The sequence below is a fragment of the Halichoerus grypus genome, chromosome 2, assembly GCF_964656455.1.
Source record: "Halichoerus grypus chromosome 2, mHalGry1.hap1.1, whole genome shotgun sequence".
Classification (NCBI taxonomy): domain Eukaryota; kingdom Metazoa; phylum Chordata; class Mammalia; order Carnivora; family Phocidae; genus Halichoerus; species Halichoerus grypus.
The window spans coordinates 143,106,044-143,128,219 of NC_135713.1; positions in this window are offsets into that span (position 1 = coordinate 143,106,044).

Sequence of the window (22,176 nt, forward strand, 5' to 3'; positions counted from 1 at the left end):
AGAAAAAAACACCTACAAGCAGACAGTTTATCATGTTAACCAATTATAGTCTGGAAATTTCTGCAGAGGTTTCCATAAAAATTTTAGGTTTGTTTATTCTAGCTCTGTGAAAAATGCTGTTGGTATTTTGATAAAGATTGTGTTAAATGTGTAGATGTGTAAATGGCTTTGGATAGTATAGATACTTTAACAATATTTGTTCTTCCAATCCATGAGTGTGGAATATCTTTCTATTTCCTTGTGTCATCTTCAAATTCTTTCATCAATGTTTTATAGATTTCAGAGTACAGGTCTTTCACTTCTTTGGTTAATTTTATTCCTAGGTATCAATATTTGTGCTGGGCCACTAGTCTTATGCCAGATCCCCTGAAGTGCTGTGGTGGCTGGGCATTGTGTGCTGGGGCTGCTGGGGCTGCAAAACTGGGCACTAATAGGGACACACAAGAAGATGGCTGGGCAAAACTGGGCCTGTAGCGTGGTGGTGTCTGGGGTCATGCACCTGGATGAGGTGCAGTGACTGGGCACTGTGTGCAGTGGCAGCTACGTACCTGGTGGCTGGGGGGTAGTCCATGAGGGTGCCTCAGGGCACGTGGCAGGGTGCAGTATTGCAGAAGTGCATGGGGCAGCAGTTCAGGGTGCTTATACGGCTTTAACAAAATTTGGCCTGAACCCAAGGCTGAGACCAGCAAGCTCGGAATGGGACAGTCCTCAGAAGAACACACTGTGAACAGGTCAGGCAGTGAATGTCTGTGCAGCCCCACTTTCTGCTGATAAATTATGGGGGGCAGGGGAGGAAAATGGTGGCTGCTAGCTCCCTCATTCTCAGTGAAGTCCCTCAACATGTTCCAAAATCAGTATGAAGAGATCTCTCTCCCATTTGTCCCCGGAATTTTTAAACTGCAGTTTTTATGTTGCCTCTCAGGGCAAGCTGCTGTCTCCTTAAGGGTGGTGACCCAGCTATAGACACCCAGGAATGCCCAGTGCCAAGACCTCCAAATCTCCAGGTTCCCAAAGCCACTGGCTTTATAAACTCATGGAATTCAGCCCCTTTGGTTTCTAAAGCCAGAAACCATGGAAGTTAGTCCTCCCTGTGTGAGTTCCCTGGTGTGAGGGGAAATTTCTCTGTCCTTTCCATGTGAGCAGACTCCTGCACCTTTCTGACCTTTCTAACTTTTCAATTGCAGCTTCTTCTCTATATTTAGTTGTGGAGTTTCTTCTACCAGTCTTCAGATTGCTCTATAGTTTACTGATTTGGTTGTGGATGATAGCTAGTTGAAAAGGTGGGACAGGGTGAGCTTAGGGTCTTCCTACTTTGCCATCTTCGCAAGCTCCTCCCTTCTCTTTCAGAGATGAACTTCAGACATTACTTACAACTTCCTACTTGCCTTTTATAGTGCTTAGGGGTGCTTCTATTGCCAGGAATATGAGATAGAAGAAGACATGACAGGGAGATGGGTATGTGCCACAAGACCTCTAAGTATGCCTGGAGTCTATTTCTAGGGGGACTGGAGAAGACTGTGATTCAGACCAGTCAAGGATACATGGGGCATAGTTTCAGGCTCAGCCTGCACTTGAAAATCAAGGATTTAACTTGAGCAACTGTCAAATGGGCTGAACTATTTTTGTATGTAACCCATTTCCCTTTATTCACCAAGTTGAATTTGAGATGATAAAATCCTAGTTAGTCAGAAAACATCTTAAGCAGGAAAATTATCACTCTTGATGAATCCTGAGTGGTGCCTTTGCATCACTGTGAAAATTAAGCTTTGTATTTCTCATGGAAAATTATTTTTAATTGTGATTTTTTAAGGTATTCAGCAGCATTTACAGCAAAAGTTTTCCTCATGTTATGGTTTCTGTGCCATGGAGTGAGAGTTGTGTAAAGCCTGGGTCTCTCCCCTTTGCCTCTCTCACTGTCTTGAGTCTCTCTGGGCCACAGCCAATTTCTGGCTTGGACTAAGGTTTGGCAGCATGTGCTGGGCAGAAAGGAATGACATCCAGAGAGTAGAGGCACTTTGTACCAGTTTTTCAACCTGGTAGAAGGAGAAGCATAGAAATGCTCATGGAAGTGGGTAGGGGTGGAATAGAGTGATGGTTTTTGTTAAGAGGAAGACATTTGACTTCTAAAAGATGGTGCAGTGTGTTCATTCACCATAAAACTTTCTCCACAAAACATATAGCAATAGTAGATAAAATATAAGAAGAGAAAACAACGAAGATAAAACTGGTTTCAACTATGAGGTTTTAAAAATAGTGAAATAGGAATAGAGAAGTGCCCAATAGTGAGCAAGACGGAAAGCCTGGGCTTGCTGAGATCTGGTCTTGGACACACTCAGGGTGGGCAAAAGTTCAGTCCTGCAGGGTGAAGTTCTGCAAATTTCATGAAAGATAAAAAACAAGAGCTAGCCTTTTGGGATGGGGCCAAGGGTTGGGGTAGAACTCCACATTAAAACCTGAAAAGAAACTGAAAAGCTGACTCTCAAGTGCCTTCTGAGGCCTTAGTTCCGGTGAGTCCCAGGCCTGGGGAGATACAGATGGAACTGGTGACTGGTCACTTAGCCTTACCATAGTGCTGACTTCATGTAGGCAGCAATAACAAATCCACATTTAAAAAAAAACTTTCAGGACGCCTGGGTGGCTCAGTCGGTTAAGCGTCTGCCTTCAGCTCAGGTCATGATCCCAGAGTCCTGGGATCGAGTCCCACATCGGACTCCCTGCTCTGCGGGGATCCTGCTTCTCCCTCTGCCTCTGCCTCTCTCTCTCATGAATAAATAAATAAAAAATCTTAAAAAAAACAACTTTCTTCAAGATGTGTTGCCCAGAATCTTGGAAGCTAGCAATAACCAACCACTTAGCAGACTGGGTTGGTAGGCACATGTTTTTAGAGAGAGATATGTGTGGGAGAGACAAAAATGATGATAATAAAATAAAAAATTAAATCTCCCCTACAAAAGGAGTTGAAAGCAAATAAAAAACTAAAACATCAGCCAAATCAACAGTATAATTTACTCAAGATGAAATTCACAATATGAAAGAACAGACAAAAAATTCAAAATACTATTTCAAAGTTATGTGAAGAGGAAATTAAAAGTGTATCTTTCACAAAAATAGAATACAAAATAGTAAAGCAAAAACAGTCATTAATGAACTACTAATGAAAACCCAGAAATAAGCCCACAAATATATGGTCAATTAATTTTCAATAAAGCAGTAAAGAATATCCAGTGGGAAGAAGTCATTCTGTTCAACAATTTTCCAGAGGAGTTGGGAAAACTGGACAGCAACATGCAAAAGAGTGAAACTGGACCTCTTACAACAAACGCCAAAATAAATTCAAAATGGAGCAAAGACCGAAATGTGAGACTTGAAAGTATAAAAATCCCAGAAGAGAACACAGGCAGTAAATTTTTTGACATCAGCTGGAGCATTTTCTTTCTAGATATGTCTCCTGAGTCAAGGGAAACAAAAGAAAAAAAAAACAAACTGTTGGACTACATCAAAATAAAAAGCATCTGCATAGTGAAGAAAATAATCAACAAAACTAAAAGGCAACCTACAGAATGGGAGAAGATGTTTGCAAATGACATATCCAGTAAAGGGTTAATATCTAAGATATATAAAGAACTGTAGGGGAAGCAAGATGGCAGAAGAGTGGAGGACCTCCTTTCATCTGGTCCCTTGAATTTAGTTAGACACCTATCAAATAATTCTGAGCAGCTATGAATTCAACCTGAGATGTAAGAAAAGAATTGCTGGAATTCTACAAATAGAAAAACGACCACTTTTTGCAAGTGAGAAGTGAATCTGAGGTGTTAGAAGATAAATGGCAAGGGGAGGGAGACTCTGGAAACTGGCTACCGGAAAGTCTTACAGCCCCAGAGTGCAAAATCAAAACCTTTAGAAATCTGCTCAAGTGAGAGCTGTCCCTGCCTGAAATGTGCTCAGGAGTTGAAGCAGGGCAGAATCCTAGCTGGGACACTGTGGCCTCAGGATCCCCTGGGTCACAGAAAGAAAGGAGGTGCCTGAGCCAACAGGTTTCCAAGCATTGGAACAAGGAAACCAGTCAGGGTCAGCGAGCCCAGGAGGGGGCTCTCAGCTCAGTTTACCATAGACTGAGAAATGTGGCAATATCCAGCAACAGCTCTCCATGAGGGAGCCATGCAAAGGGCAGAAACCCAGCAACCCTCTGCCTTCGCCTGGGAGGATCCTGGTGGGTGCTCACTGCAGGAGCCTGCAGAGTTTGGCAGTTATCCTTGAGGGTTTACTGAAGAGAGGGGACTGGGATCTTGAAGCTCCAGGGTTGGAGATCTGGGTATGGCCATTTTTATATTCATCCTCCAAGGAAATATAGAAAGCCTTCAGGGAACAAAAGCCACATAGAGCAACCCGAAGCAACTTACACTGAGCCCAGCCCCCTGGCAAAGGTCGGTGCAACTCCAACCAGGCAAAGTCACCTGAGAATCAGTGCAACAGGCCCCTCCCCCAGAAGGTCAGCTGGAAGAACAGGTGAACACCAAGTTTATGGAGCATGCAGGACTGCAAAACTCCAGCTCTAGGGGAAAATACTATATAGAATTTGAGGTTTTTTCTCATGATTTATCTTTCAGTTTAAAATTTTCCTTTTCTTGTTTTTAATTTTTCCTTTTCAACCAGTTTCTTATTTTGTCAACTCTTTGTTTTTAAGTTTTCTTAACTTTCATTTTTTACATTTACATTTTATAGATATAATCTTCATTTTTGGCCTCCTTTCACTGTATTCAATTTTTATTTTTTCTATATATATAAGTTTTGCTTTCTTTACAATCTGGAGATTTAGTGTCTTCTGACAAAAAGACCAAAATACACCCAGGACTAAGTGTATCACCCTGTTTTGACCACCTTGGAGATTATATTCTCCCCCCACCCTTTTTTGTCTTTTTCTTTTCTTTTTAGTTTCTGACCTCTTAGGATTTGTCTAGTGTGTATTTTGCTTGAGTCATGGTTGATATTTTTTATTTCGTTCTCTTGCTTGCCCATTCTTCTCTAGGCAAACTGACTAGAAGGAGGAATTCACAACAAAAGAAAGAATCAGAAGTAATACTCTCTGCCACAGATCTAATCTATATGGATATAAATAAAATGTCAGAGCTGGAATTCAGGAAAATGATTATAAAGTTACTAGCTGGGTTTGAAAAAAACACAAAAGACACCAGATAATTTCTTAGTGCCAAAATTAAAAATGCTTTAAATGAGATGTAGTCTAAATTGGATGCTCTAAGAACTAGGGTAAATGAAGCAGAAGAGACAGAGACATGGAAAACAAGTTGATGGAAAGGAAGGAAGTGGAGGAATAGTGAGAAAAACAACTAATGGACCATGAGGGGATGCCTCGAGAAATCAGTGATACCATAAAGTGAAACAATATTAGAATTCTTGGGTTCATAAGGAAGAAGAAAGAGAGAGAGGGACAGAAGGTATATTTGAGCAAAAGAAAGCTGAGAATTTCCTTAATCTGGGGAAAGAAACAGGCATACAAGTCCAAGAGGTAGAGAGGACCCCTCTCAAAGTCAATAAAAATGGTATATTATAATGAAGCTTGCAAATTTCAGAGATAAAGAGAAAATCCTGAAAGCAGCTCTAGACAAGAGTTTCTTAACCAACAGTGGTAGGTTACCATTCAGTTTTCCTTCCCTTCCCCTATGATCCTCTGCACTCTTTCTTATATTCTACATATCAGTGAAAACATATGATAATTATCCTTCTCTGATTGACTTGTTTTGCTCAGTATAATACCCTCCAGTTCTATCCACATCAATATAAATGGCAAGCATTCATCCTTTCTGATGGTTAATATTCCATTATATATATATATATATAACACATCTTCTTTATCCATTCGTCTGTTGATGGGCATCTCAGCTCTTTTCAGTTTGGCTATTGTGGACATTGTTGCTATGAACATTGGGGTGCAGATGCCTCTTCGGATCACTACCTTTGTACCTTTGGGGTAAATACCAAGTAGTGCAATTGCTGGGTCATAGGGTAGCTCTATTTTTAACTTCTTGAGGAACCTCCATACTGTTTTCCAGAGTGACTGTATCAGGTTGCGTTCCCACCATCAGTGCAAAAGTGTTCCCCTTACTCTGCATCCTTGCCAAAATCTGATGTTTCCCATCTTGTTAATTTTAACCATTCTGACTGTTGTGAGGTGGTATCTCATTGTGGTTTTGATTTGTATTTCCCTGATGCCAAGCAATGTGGAGCATTTTTTCATGTGTCTGCTGGCCATTTGCATGTCTTGTTTGGAGAAATGTCTGTTCATGTCTTCTGCCCATTTAGTGACTAGATTCTTTGTTTCTTGTGTGCTGAGTTTGGTAAGTTCTTTACAGATCTTGGATACTAGCCCTTTATCTGATATGTCATTTGCAAATATCTTCTCCCATTCTGTAGGTTGCCTTTTAGTTTTGTTGACTCTTTTGTTGTGCAGAAGCTTTTTATCTTGAAGAAGTCCCAAAAGTTCATTTCTGCTTTTGTTTCACTTGCCTTTGCAGACGTGTCTTGAAAAAAGTTAATGTGGCCTATGTCAAAGAGGTTGCTGCCTGTTTTTTCTACAGGATTTTGATTTGGGTCTCTAATTTAGGTATTACTACCTGAAAATTTTAGTCACATGGTCATTTTAAAAACAAAACAAAAAAATAGATATTTTTCCTCTGATAAATAAAAACACAGAGAATGTTTACCACTGAAGATTCCCACTGAAACAACTACTGAAGCATATACTTTAGTGAGTAGAAAGTGAAACATAGAAGGCTACAAGATACCGGAGAGACCTCAGTTACTGCTAAAATATAACTGAGTATAATTATCTACTAATTTTTAAAAATTCAACAACTCAGTTTTTGTGTTTAAAGGACATGTCAAACAAAATTTCCCCTGAATAGCAACTTTAAAAATATATATTTATTTATTTATTAGAGAGAGAGCACAACTGGGGGGAGGCACAGAGAGAGGGGCACAGGCAAGGCAGAGGGAGAGGCAGAGGGAGGGGGAGAGAATCTCAAGCAGCCTTCCTGCTGAGCACAGAGTCTGATGTGGGACTCAAACCAATGATCCTAAGATCATGACCTGAGCTGAAGTCAGATTCTTATCCGACTGAGCCACCCAGGTGCCCCAACCAAAATAGCAACTTTTGGCATAATCAGAAAAGAGACAAAAATGATGATTTGGGGGGGGGGAGATGGTAGCAAAGTAGGACTTGCCACATCCCTTGAACATAGCTAGATAATTATCAAATCATCCTAAATAGCCCAGAAATTGACATGAAGACTGACAGAACAAACTCCAAAACTAAAGAGAGAGAAGAGGCCAAATTGAAGAAGATAGGAAGTGCAAAGACCTGGTATAAGGGAGAAACAGATTACAGATGCTCTGGAGAGGAGGGAGCTGTGATTGCAAAGAAGAGAGAGAGAGAAAAACAGGGAAACAGGGAACATACATAGAGAACATTTCCCCAAGGCCATTGGCTTGGAAAATAAGAGTGGCTGAATTTTGTGAATTAGCGTTTAAAGCCTGGAGTTTTGAAAGACACCGGGCTTGGGTGGGATAGAGCCTTGGGGGTATTGCACTGCTCCTGGAGATAAGGCAGGAAAGCATCCCAGGGGCAGAAAGTGATCTGAAGAATTCCTGGAGCATACAGGGAGGAGATTACTCACTCTTCTCCGAGTGCATCCCTGAGAAGAAGTATTCACAGAGCTGCCTTTCCAAAAAAAAAAAGGAGCTCCTCAGGATCATTTCTCACCCTTGCTCCTCAGTAAAGCATAGAATCACCTGTGGGAAGCGGTGCACTGCAAATATTGGCTGCGTAACTTGCTTACACGAAGTCTTAACACCCTGTGCTCCAGTGGGACTGCACTTCTCACTCATGCTTGCCTCAGTCTCAGCACAGCAGGCACCTCACTTATAACACCAGCACAAACCACTACTCACACTACGCATGGCCTCAGTTCTGGTGGAAGTGGTGACAAGTCTCATTTCACAAGCAGGGTAGAGCATACCAGGTTAAAACTCACCACATTCGGGCCATGTCCCAAACACTGCCCACAGCAGGCAAAGACAGCCTCTGCAGATAACAGCCTTTGGCTCTGGTCATGACCCCAGGGTTCTGGGATTGAGCCCCGCATTAGGCTCCCCATTGAGTGGGGAGCCTGCTTCTCCCTCTGACTTTCCCCTCACCCCTGCTCCTGTTCACTTGCTCTCTTTTTCTCTCTCTCTCTAAAGAATGAATGAATAAATAAATAAATAAATCTTTTTAAAAATTTTTATTTTTTAAAAATTTATTATTTATTTATATGCAGATGAAAACACTGCTACACAAGAGAACTACAGGCCAATATAACTGATGAACCTGGATGAAAATTCCTCAATAAAATATTATCACACCAAATCCAACAATTCATTAAAAAAATCATTCACCACTATCAGGTTGGATTTATTCCTGAGTTGCCAGGGTGGTTCAATATTCACAAATCAATAAATGTGGTACACAACATTAATTTTTTTTAAAAAAGTATAAGAACCATACAGTCTCGTCAATAGATGCAGAAAAGATTTGACAAAGTACCACATCCATTCATGATAAAAAACCCTAACAAAGTAGGTATTGAGGGAACATACCACAACAAAATCAAGGCAATATATGAAAAACCCACAGTTAATATCATTCCTGAATGGAGATAAACTAAGACCCTTTCCTTTATGGTCAGGAACAAGACTGCGATCTTCACAATCACCACAACTATTCAAACACACCTGGAAGTCCAAGCCACAGCAACCGGACAACAAAAAGAAATAAAAGGCATCCAAACTGGCAAGGAAGAAGCAACATTGTCAATATTTGGAGATGACATGATACTCTATGTAAAAAACCAAAAGACCACCAAAAAACTGCTAGAACTGATAAATGAATTCAGTAAAGTCAACATAAAGAAATCTGTCTATTTCTATACACTAATAATAAAGCAGCAGGAAGAGAAATTAAGTCCACTTACACTTTTACCAAAAACAATAAGATACCTATGAATAAAACTAAAAAACAGGGGAAAGACCTGTACTCTGAAAACTATGAAACACTGATGTAAGAAATTGAAGCTCCCCAAGTTCTTGCCAGACACGTCTCCAAAGGCAAGGGAAAAAAGAATGAACTATTGGGACTTCATCAGGATAAAATGTTTTGCACAGCAAAGGAAATAGTCAACAAAACTAAAAGGCAATATAGGGAATAGGAGAAGATATTTGCAAATGATATATCAGATAAAGGGCTAGTATCCAAAAATCTATAAAGAACTTATCAAACTCAACAACCAAATAGCAAAGAATCTAGTCAATAAATGGGCAGACAAGAACAGACATTTCTCCAAAGAAGACATCCAAATGGCCAACAGACACATGAAAAAATGCTCAACATCACTCGGTATCAGGGAAACATCAAAGACACAATGAGACACCATCTTACAATGGTCAGAATGGTTAAAATTATCAACTGAGCAAACAGCAGATGTTGGCAAGAATGTGGAGAAAGGAGAACACTCTTACTCTATTGGTATGAATACAAGCTGGTAGAGACACTCTGGAAAACAATATGGAGGTTCCTTAAAATTTAAAAATAGAACTACCCTATGACCCAGCAATTGCACTTCTAGGTATTTATCCAAAGGATACAAGCATAGTGAGACAAAGGGGGCACATGCACCCCAGTTTTTATAGCAGCAGTGTCCACAATAGTGAAAGTATGGAAACAGACCAGATGTCCATTGACAGATGAATGGATAAAGAAAAAGTGGTATTTATATACAATGCAGTAATACTCAGCCATCAAAAAAATGACATCTTGCCATTTGCAAAGACGTGGGTGGAATTAGAAGGTATTATGCCAAGTAAAATAAGTCAAGCAGAGAAAGACAAATACCATATGATCTCACTCATATGTGAAATTTAAGAAACAAAGCAGATGAACATGAAGTGAAAGAAAAATAAGTTAAGATAAAAAGAGAGAGGGAAGAAAACCATAAGAGACTCTTCACTATAGGAAACAAATTGAAGCTGTTTGGAGGGGGGTGGGGTAATTGGGTGATGGGCATTAAGGAGGGCACTTGAAGTAATGAGCAGAGGGTGTTATATGCAACTGGTGAGCCACTAAATTTTACCCTTGAAACTAATAATACACTAAATGATCACTAAAGTGAAATTAAATTAAAAAAAAGAAATTGAAGCTGCCAGAAAGAAATGGAAAAACATTCCATGCTCATGGATTGGAAGAACAAATATTGTTAAAATATCTATACTACTCAAAGACTTTTGTACATTTAATCACTATTAAAATACCAACAGTATTTTCACAGAGCTAGAATAAACAATCCTAAAATTTCTATGGAACCATAGAAGACTCCAAATACTCAAAGTGATCTTGATAAAGATAAGCAAAGCACGAGGATCACAATTGGGGACTTCAAGTAATGTTGTGTATAACACCCCGTGCTCACCACAACACGTGTCCTCCTTACTACCCATCACCAAGCTACTGAACATATTAAAAAATAAAATAACAAACTAAAAAAATAAAACTGTAGTAATCAAACAGTATGATACAGGCACAAAAATAGACACATAGATCAAAGAAATGACACAGCTTCCTTGTCCGTTGAGTTGGGCTCAGTGAACAACTTGCAAGCATGTCCTGCATGATCCTTGAAGTCCTCAGAGGACTGAGCCCCACTCGTCCATAATAGTGACACTGTATCAGCTTTTTCCATTCATGCGTAACTTCATGCTTTTCTCTACATGCTTTCTGGGTCACTTCTCAAATATAATACATGCCTAGATGCCTAGACCCAGCTATGCCAAATTAAGACAACTGGTGATGGTTGGGATGTGTAGAACTCTCTTCTCTTCTACTGATATTAATAACCTAATAGATATTAAGAGATTGGGAGAGAAAATTAGAAAGATGAGCAAAAATAAAAATGAATAAAAAATTAATTTTGAAAAGAGGAAGGCCTGTTTCACAGCCAAGGGAGAGAGAAAAGCACAGAGAGATGCATTATCTTGCATGATTATGAACATTTTCCTGGGATATATAAGTGATAACAAGGTTGAAAAGGAAAAAGAAAATTGGTGAACCCTGACACCGGCCGGTGCAGAAGGCACCTCTTGACTCAGCTCTCGCTACCTGAAGCTAGTGCCGCTGCTCCATGTGTGCCTGCAACGCTAAGTCCTCCACACAGACTGGGAAGAAAAAATCTGTAAACAATCCCAGCTTCAGCTCAGTTCGCCTCTTCACGGAGTGGCAGCATTTTCAACTGTGCTAGTGTGCCAACCTGGGGAAGTGGTCCCAGATTAATTCCGAGGCAGAAAGAAGCATGGGCAGAAGGCCCCTCTCGACTCAACACTTGTTTCGGGAAGCTAGGTCGGCTGCCCCCGTGTGCGTGTAGTCCTAAGTGCCATCCGCCTAATGCAAAGGAACAAAAGTGTAGAGAACTCGTGCCTCAGCAAAGATCGCCCTTCCTGAGCATGAAGTTCATCTGCTGTGTGCTTTTGTGAAAGCCTAAGAAACGGGACCTAAATGTAAATCTGACTGAAAAACAGGCCTGTAGGGAAACCTACTCTCGACTCACCTCTTGTTTTAGGAGGTGAGCACTGCTGTTCTCTGTGTGCTTGGATGCCTAGGTACCAGGCTACCAACACAAAGAATCAGTGCTGTAGAGTTACTGCCCTTTTGCTAACATTGCCGTTCCTGAAGCTGGAGGAAATTTACCGTGTACGTCAGGGAGAGACCGGGGAAAGGGTCCCATACGTGAAATCGAGTGAGAAACAGGATCGCTTGCATGGCAGCTGTCAACTCACCTCTTGTTTCATGAGGCTGATACTGTTGCCCAATCTGTGCGTTCAGGCCTAAAGCCAGCCACCTAACTGCAAGAAACAGCACTGCAGCGACTCCGTGTTTCAACTTCAGTAGCCGTTCCTGCGAGTGGAAGCAGTTTGTTGTGTGCGCGCGTGAGAGCACTGCAATGAGTCCCAAACCTAGTTCTGAATGAGGCTCAGGCCGCAGCAGAAGGCAGAACACGACTCCCCACTTGTTTCATGGAAGCAATGTCCTGCTCTGAGGCCAGCTGCTGCCGGGGTCACCGGCTGACGGACCGCTGCAGAGCTTCATACATCACCTGGTCCTGAGAACAGGGGACAAGACAGACAGAGAGCAGATGAGTGAGATGGGGCTGACGTGCGTCTCCCAAACGTGCACGCTGATGTCCCACCCGCGCAGTGACCGCAAGAGAGGTCTTAGCTAACATTACCGTTCTTGAAGCTGGAGGAATTTTACAGTGTCCATGTGTGAGAGACAGCGGACCGGGTCCCATAGGCGAAATCGAGTGAGAAACAGGATGGCGCATAAAGCAGCTGTCAACTCAGCTCTTGTCTCAAGAGGATCATACCATTGCCCCGTGAGCGTGCAAGCTTAAAGCCAGCCACCTAACTCGAAGAAACAACAGGGTAGAGAAACCGTGCTTTAGCTACCGTCGAACTCTCTGAACGAGAAAGCAGTTTACGGTGTATTACGGGTGAGAGCCTGGGGAACGGGTTCCATACATAACACGGAGGGAGAAACAGGCGGGTGCAGAAGGCATCTCTCGAACCAGCGCTAGTTTCATGAAACAAGGATTGGTCTTGCACTGGTGAGTGGAGGTCTAATATCCAGGCACCTCGCTCGAAGAAACAACAGTAGAGAGAAACCCTACTTTAGCTACCGTCCACCTCCTTGAGGGAGGAAAAAGATTACCATGTACCGTGGGTGAGAGCCTGGGGAACAGGTTGCATACATAACTGGAAGGGAGAAACAGGCAGAGCAGAAAACACCTCTCGAACCAGATCTAGTTTCATGAAATTAACATTCCTTTTGCACGGGTGTGTGGAGGTCTAATATGCAGGCACCTCCCTCGAAAAAACGACAGTGTAAAGAAACCGTCCTTTAGCTACTGTCGAACTATCTGAGGGAGGAAGCAGTTTACCGTGTACTGTGAGTGAGAGCCTGGGGAACGGTTACCACATGAAAATCCGAAGGAGGCACAGGCCTATGCAGAAGGCACTTCTCGAACGAGCTCCAGTCTCATAAAACAGGCATTCCTCTTGCACGGGTGTGTGGAGGTCTAATATCCAGGAACTTCCCTTGAAGGAACAACAGTGTACAGAAATCCGGCTTTAGCTAACGTCCACTGCTTTTAGGGAGGAAGCAGTTTACGGTGTGCCACGGGTGAGAGCCTGGGGAACGGGTTCCATACGTAAATCCGAGGGAGACACAGGCCGGTGCAGAAGGCACTTCTCGAACCAGGTCCAGTTTCATGAAACTAGCATTCCTCTTGCACGGGTGTGTGGAGCTTTAATATTCAGGCACCTCCCTCGAAGGAACAACAGTGTGGAGAAAACGTGCTTTAGGTACCGTCCACCTCTCTGAAGGAGAAAACAGTTTACCTTGTACCAGGGGTGAGAGCCTGGGGAACGGGTTGCATTCATAACCCGGAGGGAGAAACAGGCCGGTGCAGAAGGCACCTCTCGAACCAGCTGTCGTTTCAAGAAACTAGCATTCCTCTTGCACGGGTGTGTGGAGCTTTAATATGCAGGCACCTCCCTCGAAGGAACGACAGTGACAGAAACTGTCCTTTAGCTACATTCCACCTCTCTGCAGGAGAAAGCAATATTTTTTTATTTAAATTTTTTTATTGTTATGTTAATCTCCATACATTATATCATCAGTTTTCGATATAGTCTTCCATGATTCATTGTTTGTGCATAACACCCAGTGCTCCATGCAGAACGTGCCGTCCCCAATACCCATCACCAGGCTAACCCATCCTCCCACCCCCCTCCCCAGGAGAAAGCAATTTACGTTATCCATGGGTGAGACCTGGGGAACGAGTTCCATACATAACACGGAGCGAGAAACAGGCTGTTGCAGACGGCCCCTCTCGAGCCAGCTCTAGTTTCATGGAACTAGCATTCCACTTGCACGGGTGTGTGGAGGTCTAAAAGGCAGGCACCTCCCTCGAAGGAACAACAGTGTAGAGAAACCGTGCTTTAGCTAGCGTCCACCTCTCTAAGGGAGGAAGCAGTTTACCGTGTACTCTGGGTGAGAGACTGGTGAACAGGTTCCATACGTAAATCCGAGGGAGAGACAGGCCGGTGCAGAAGGCACTTCTCGAACGAGCTCCAGTTTCATGAATGTAGCATTCCTCTAACACGGGTGTGTGGAGGTCTAATGTCCAGGAACCTCCCTCGAAGGAACAACAGTGTGGAGAAAACGTGCTTTAGCTACCGTCCACCTCTCTGCAGGAGAAGGCAGTTTACGTTGTCCACGGGTCAGAACGTAGGGAACGAGTTCCATACATAACACGGAGCGAGAAGCAGGCCGTTCCATACGGCCCCTCTCGAGCCAGCTCTAGTTTCATGGAACTAGCATTCCCCTTGCACGGGTGTGTGGAGGTCAAAAATGCAGGCACCTCCCTCAAAGGAACAACAGTGTGGAGAAACCGTGCTTTAGCTACCGTCCACCTCTCTGAAGGAGGAAGCAGTTTACCGTGTACTCTGGGTGAGAGCCTGGGGAACGGGTTCCATACGTAAATCCGAGGAAGAGACAGGCCGGTGCAGAAGGTACTTCTCGAAAGAGCTCCAGTTTCATGAATGTAGCATTCCTCTTACACGGGTGTGTGGAGGTCTAATATCCAGGCACCTCCCTCGAAGGAACAACAGTGTGGAGAAAACGTGCTTTAGCTACCGTCCACCTCTCTGAAGGAGAAAACAGTTTACCTTGTACCAGGGGTGAGAGCCTGGGGAACGGGTTGCATTCATAACCCGGAGGGAGAAACAGGCCGGGGCAGAAGGCACCTCTCGAACCAGCTGTCGTTTCAAGAAACTAGCATTCCTCTTGCACGGGTGTGTGGAGCTTTAATATGCAGGCACCTCCCTCGAAGGAACGACAGTGTAGAGAAACCGTACTTTAGCTACTCGGAACTCTCTGAAGCAGAATGCAGTTTACGGTGTACCATGGGTGAGAGCCCGGGGAACGGGTTCCATACATAGCACGGAGGGAGAAACAGGCCTGTGCAGAAAGCACCTCTCGAACCAGCTCCAGTTGCATGAAACTAGCATTCCTCTTGCCCGGCTGTGTGGAGCTTTAACATGCAGGCACCTCCCTCGAAGGAACGACAGTGTAGAGAAACTCTCCTTTAGCTACCTTCCACCTCTCTGCAAGAGAAAGCAGTTTACGTTATCCACAGGTGAGAACCTGGGGAACGAGTTCCATACATAACACGGAGCTAGAAACAGGCTGTTGCAGACGGCCCCTCTCGAGCCAGCTCTAGTTTCATGGAACTAGCATTCCACTTGCACGGGTGTGTGGAGGTCTCAAATGCAGGCACCTCCCTCGAAGGAACAACAGTGTAGAGAAACCGTGCTTTAGCTAGCGTCCACCTCTCTGACGGAGAAAACTGTGTACCTTGTACCAGGGGTGAGAGCCTGGGGAACGGGTTGCATTCATAACCCAGAGGGAGAAACAGGCCAGTGCAGAAGGCACCTCTCGAACCAGCTGTCGTTTCAAGAAACTAGCATTCCTCTTGCACGGGTTTGGGGAGGTCTAAAATGCAGGCACCTCCCTCGAAGGAACGATAGTGTAGAGAAACCGTACTTTAGCTACCAACGAACTGTCTGAAGGAGAATGCACTTTACGGTGTACCACGGGTGAGAGCCCGGGGAACGGGTTCCATACGTAGCACGGAGGGAGAAACAGGCCGGTGCAGAAAGCACCTCTCGAACCAGCTCCAGTTTCATGAAACTAGCATTCCTCTTGCCCGGGTGTGTGGAGCTTTAATATGCAGGCACCTCCCTCGAAGGAACGACAGTGTAGAGAAACCGTCCTTTAGCTACGGTCCACCTCTCTGCAGGAGAAAGCAGTTTACGTTGTCCACGGGTGAGAAACTGCGGAACGAGTTGCATACATAACACGGAGCGAGAAACAGGCCGTTGCAGACGGCCCCTCTCGAGCCAGCTCTAGTTTCATGGAACTAGCATTCCACTTGCACGGGTGTGTGCAGGTCTAAAATACAGGCACCTCCCTCGAAGGAAAAACAGTGTAGAGAAACCGTGCTTTAGCTACCGTCCACCTCTCTGAAGGAGGAAGCAGTTTACCGTGTACTGTGGGTGAGGGCCTGGGGAGCGGGTTCCATATGTAAATCCGAGGGAGACACAGGCCGGTGCAGAAGGTACTTCTCGAACGAGCTCCAGTTTCACGAATGTAGCATTCCTCTTACACGGGTGTGTGGAGGTCTAATATCCAGGCACCTCCCTTGAAGGAACAACAGTGTGGAGAAAACGTGCTTTAGCTACCGTCCAGCTCTGTGAAGGAGAAAGCAGTTTACGGTGTACCAGGAGTGAGAGCCTGGGAAACGGGTTGCATTCATAACCCGGAGGGAGAAGCAGGCCGGTGCAGAAGGCACCTCTCGAACCAGCTGTCGTTTCAAGAAACTAGCATTCCTCTTGCACGGGTGTGTGGAGCTTTAATATGCAGGCACCTCCCTCGAAGGAACAACAGTGTAGAGAAACCGTACTTTAGCTACTACGAACTCTCTGAAGCAGAATGCACTTTACGGTGTACCATGGGTGAGAGCCCGGGGATCGGGTTCCATACATAGCACGAAGGGAGAAACAGGCCTCTGCAGAAAGAACCTCTCGAACCAGCTCCAGTTTCATGAAACTAGCATTCCTCTTGCACGGGTGTGTGGAGCATTAATATGCAGGCACCTCCCTCGAAGGAACGACAGTGTAGAGAAACTGTCCTTTAGCTACCTTCCACCTCTCTGCAAGAGAAAGCTGTTTACGTTATCCACGGGTGAGAACCTGGGGAACGAGTTCCATACATAACACGCAGCTAGAAACAGGCTGTTGCAGACGGCCCCTCTCGAGCCAGCTCTAGTTTCATGGAACTAGCATTCCACTTGCACGGGTGTGTGGAGGTCTAAAATGCAGGCACCTCCCTCGAAGGAACAACAGTGCAGAGAAACCGTGCTTTAGCTAGCGTCCACCTCTCTGAAGGAGGAAGCAGTTTACCGTGTACTCTGGGTGAGAGCCTGGGGAACGGGTTCCATACGTAAATCCGAGGAAGAGACAGGCCGGTGCAGAAGGTACTTCTCGAAAGAGCTCCAGTTTCATGAATGTAGCATTCCTCTTACACGGGTGTGTGGAGGTCTAATATCCAGGCACCTCCCTCGAAGGAACAACAGTGTGGAGAAAACGTGCTTTAGCTACCGTCCACCTCTCTGAAGGAGAAAACAGTTTACCTTGTACCAGGGGTGAGAGCCTGGGGAACGGGTTGCATTCATAACCCGGAGGGAGAAACAGGCCGGTGCAGAAGGCACCTCTCGAACCAGCTGTCGTTTCAAGAAACTAGCATTCCTCTTGCACGGGTGTGTGGAGCTTTAATATGCAGGCACCTCCCTCGAAGGAACGACAGGGTAGAGAAACCGTACTTTAGCTACTCGGAACTCTCTGAAGCAGAATGCAGTTTACGGTGTACCATGGGTGAGAGCCCGGGGAACGGGTTCCATACATAGCACGGAGGGAGAAACAGGCCTGTGCAGAAAGCACCTCTCGAACCAGCTCCAGTTGCATGAAACTAGCATTCCTCTTGCCCGGCTGTGTGGAGCTTTAACATGCAGGCACCTCCCTCGAAGGAACGACAGTGTAGAGAAACTCTCCTTTAGCTACCTTCCACCTCTCTGCAAGAGAAAGCAGTTTACGTTATCCACAGGTGAGAACCTGGGGAACGAGTTCCATACATAACACGGAGCTAGAAACAGGCTGTTGCAGACGGCCCCTCTCGAGCCAGCTCTAGTTTCATGGAACTAGCATTCCACTTGCACGGGTGTGTGGAGGTCTCAAATGCAGGCACCTCCCTCGAAGGAACAACAGTGTAGAGAAACCGTGCTTTAGCTAGCGTCCACCTCTCTGACGGAGAAAACTGTGTACCTTGTACCAGGGGTGAGAGCCTGGGGAACGGGTTGCATTCATAACCCAGAGGGAGAAACAGGCCAGTGCAGAAGGCACCTCTCGAACCAGCTGTCGTTTCAAGAAACTAGCATTCCTCTTGCACGGGTTTGGGGAGGTCTAAAATGCAGGCACCTCCCTCGAAGGAACGATAGTGTAGAGAAACCGTACTTTAGCTACCAACGAACTGTCTGAAGGAGAATGCACTTTACGGTGTACCACGGGTGAGAGCCCGGGGAACGGGTTCCATACGTAGCACGGAGGGAGAAACAGGCCGGTGCAGAAAGCACCTCTCGAACCAGCTCCAGTTTCATGAAACTAGCATTCCTCTTGCCCGGGTGTGTGGAGCTTTAATATGCAGGCACCTCCCTCGAAGGAACGACAGTGTAGAGAAACCGTCCTTTAGCTACGGTCCACCTCTCTGCAGGAGAAAGCAGTTTACGTTGTCCAGGGGTGAGAAACTGCGGAACGAGTTGCATACATAACACGGAGCGAGAAACAGGCCGTTGCAGACGGCCCCTCTCGAGCCAGCTCTAGTTTCATGGAACTAGCATTCCACTTGCACGGGTGTGTGCAGGTCTAAAATACAGGCACCTCCCTCGAAGGAAAAACAGTGTAGAGAAACCGTGCTTTAGCTACCATCCACCTCTCTGAAGGAGGAAGCAGTTTACCGTGTACTGTGGGTGAGGGCCTGGGGAGCGGGTTCCATATGTAAATCCGAGGGAGACACAGGCCGGTGCAGAAGGTACTTCTCGAACGAGCTCCAGTTTCACGAATGTAGCATTCCTCTTACACGGGTGTGTGGAGGTCTAATATCCAGGCACCTCCCTCGAAGGAACAACAGTGTGGAGAAAACGTGCTTTAGCTACCGTCCAGCTCTGTGAAGGAGAAAGCAGTTTACGGTGTACCAGGAGTGAGAGCCTGGGAAACGGGTTGCATTCATAACCCGGAGGGAGAAGCAGGCCGGTGCAGAAGGCACCTCTCGAACCAGCTGTCGTTTCAAGAAACTAGCATTCCTCTTGCACGGGTGTGTGGAGCTTTAATATGCAGGCACCTCCCTCGAAGGAACAACAGTGTAGAGAAACCGTACTTTAGCTACTACGAACTCTCTGAAGCAGAATGCACTTTACGGTGTACCATGGGTGAGAGCCCGGGGATCGGGTTCCATACATAGCACGAAGGGAGAAACAGGCCTCTGCAGAAAGAACCTCTCGAACCAGCTCCAGTTTCATGAAACTAGCATTCCTCTTGCACGGGTGTGTGGAGCATTAATATGCAGGCACCTCCCTCGAAGGAACGACAGTGTAGAGAAACTGTCCTTTAGCTACCTTCCACCTCTCTGCAAGAGAAAGCTGTTTACGTTATCCACGGGTGAGAACCTGGGGAACGAGTTCCATACATAACACGCAGCTAGAAACAGGCTGTTGCAGACGGCCCCTCTCGAGCCAGCTCTAGTTTCATGGAACTAGCATTCCACTTGCACGGGTGTGTGGAGGTCTAAAATGCAGGCACCTCCCTCGAAGGAACAACAGTGCAGAGAAACCGTGCTTTAGCTAGCGTCCACCTCTCTGAAGGAGGAAGCAGTTTACCGTGTACTCTGGGTGAGAGCCTGGGGAACGGGTTCCATACGTAAATCCGAGGAAGAGACAGGCCGGTGCAGAAGGTACTTCTCGAAAGAGCTCCAGTTTCATGAATGTAGCATTCCTCTTACACGGGTGTGTGGAGGTCTAATATCCAGGCACCTCCCTCGAAGGAACAACAGTGTGGAGAAAACGTGCTTTAGCTACCGTCCACCTCTCTGAAGGAGAAAACAGTTTACCTTGTACCAGGGGTGAGAGCCTGGGGAACGGGTTGCATTCATAACCCGGAGGGAGAAACAGGCCGGGGCAGAAGGCACCTCTCGAACCAGCTGTCGTTTCAAGAAACTAGCATTCCTCTTGCACGGGTGTGTGGAGCTTTAATATGCAGGCACCTCCCTCGAAGGAACGACAGTGTAGAGAAACCGTACTTTAGCTACTCGGAACTCTCTGAAGCAGAATGCAGTTTACGGTGTACCATGGGTGAGAGCCCGGGGAACGGGTTCCATACATAGCACGGAGGGAGAAACAGGCCTGTGCAGAAAGCACCTCTCGAACCAGCTCCAGTTGCATGAAACTAGCATTCCTCTTGCCCGGCTGTGTGGAGCTTTAACATGCAGGCACCTCCCTCGAAGGAACGACAGTGTAGAGAAACTCTCCTTTAGCTACCTTCCACCTCTCTGCAAGAGAAAGCAGTTTACGTTATCCACAGGTGAGAACCTGGGGAACGAGTTCCATACATAACACGGAGCTAGAAACAGGCTGTTGCAGACGGCCCCTCTCGAGCCAGCTCTAGTTTCATGGAACTAGCATTCCACTTGCACGGGTGTGTGGAGGTCTCAAATGCAGGCACCTCCCTCGAAGGAACAACAGTGTAGAGAAACCGTGCTTTAGCTAGCGTCCACCTCTCTGACGGAGAAAACTGTGTACCTTGTACCAGGGGTGAGAGCCTGGGGAACGGGTTGCATTCATAACCCAGAGGGAGAAACAGGCCAGTGCAGAAGGCACCTCTCGAACCAGCTGTCGTTTCAAGAAACTAGCATTCCTCTTGCACGGGTTTGGGGAGGTCTAAAATGCAGGCACCTCCCTCGAAGGAACGATAGTGTAGAGAAACCGTACTTTAGCTACCAACGAACTGTCTGAAGGAGAATGCACTTTACGGTGTACCACGGGTGAGAGCCCGGGGAACGGGTCACATACGTAGCACGGAGGGAGAAACAGGCCGGTGCAGAAAGCACCTCTCGAACCAGCTCCAGTTTCATGAAACTAGCATTCCTCTTGCCCGGGTGTGTGGAGCTTTAATATGCAGGCACCTCCCTCGAAGGAACGACAGTGTAGAGAAACCGTCCTTTAGCTACGGTCCACCTCTCTGCAGGAGAAAGCACTTTACGTTGTCCACGGGTGAGAAACTGCGGAACGAGTTGCATACATAACACGGAGCGAGAAACAGGCCGTTGCAGACGGCCCCTCTCGAGCCAGCTCTAGTTTCATGGAACTAGCATTCCACTTGCACGGGTGTGTGCAGGTCTAAAATACAGGCACCTCCCTCGAAGGAAAAACAGTGTAGAGAAACCGTGCTTTAGCTACCGTCCACCTCTCTGAAGGAGGAAGCAGTTTACCGTGTACTGTGGGTGAGGGCCTGGGGAGCGGGTTCCATATGTAAATCCGAGGGAGACACAGGCCGGTGCAGAAGGTACTTCTCGAACGAGCTCCAGTTTCACGAATGTAGCATTCCTCTTACACGGGTGTGTGGAGGTCTAATATCCAGGCACCTCCCTCGAAGGAACAACAGTGTGGAGAAAACGTGCTTTAGCTACCGTCCAGCTCTGTGAAGGAGAAAGCAGTTTACGGTGTACCAGGAGTGAGAGCCTGGGAAACGGGTTGCATTCATAACCCGGAGGGAGAAGCAGGCCGGTGCAGAAGGCACCTCTCGAACCAGCTGTCGTTTCAAGAAACTAGCATTCCTCTTGCACGGGTGTGTGGAGCTTTAATATGCAGGCACCTCCCTCGAAGGAACAACAGTGTAGAGAAACCGTACTTTAGCTACTACGAACTCTCTGAAGCAGAATGCACTTTACGGTGTACCATGGGTGAGAGCCCGGGGATCGGGTTCCATACATAGCACGAAGGGAGAAACAGGCCTCTGCAGAAAGAACCTCTCGAACCAGCTCCAGTTTCATGAAACTAGCATTCCTCTTGCACGGGTGTGTGGAGCATTAATATGCAGGCACCTCCCTCGAAGGAACGACAGTGTAGAGAAACTGTCCTTTAGCTACCTTCCACCTCTCTGCAAGAGAAAGCTGTTTACGTTATCCACGGGTGAGAACCTGGGGAACGAGTTCCATACATAACACGCAGCTAGAAACAGGCTGTTGCAGACGGCCCCTCTCGAGCCAGCTCTAGTTTCATGGAACTAGCATTCCACTTGCACGGGTGTGTGGAGGTCTAAAATGCAGGCACCTCCCTCGAAGGAACAACAGTGCAGAGAAACCGTGCTTTAGCTAGCGTCCACCTCTCTGAAGGAGGAAGCAGTTTACCG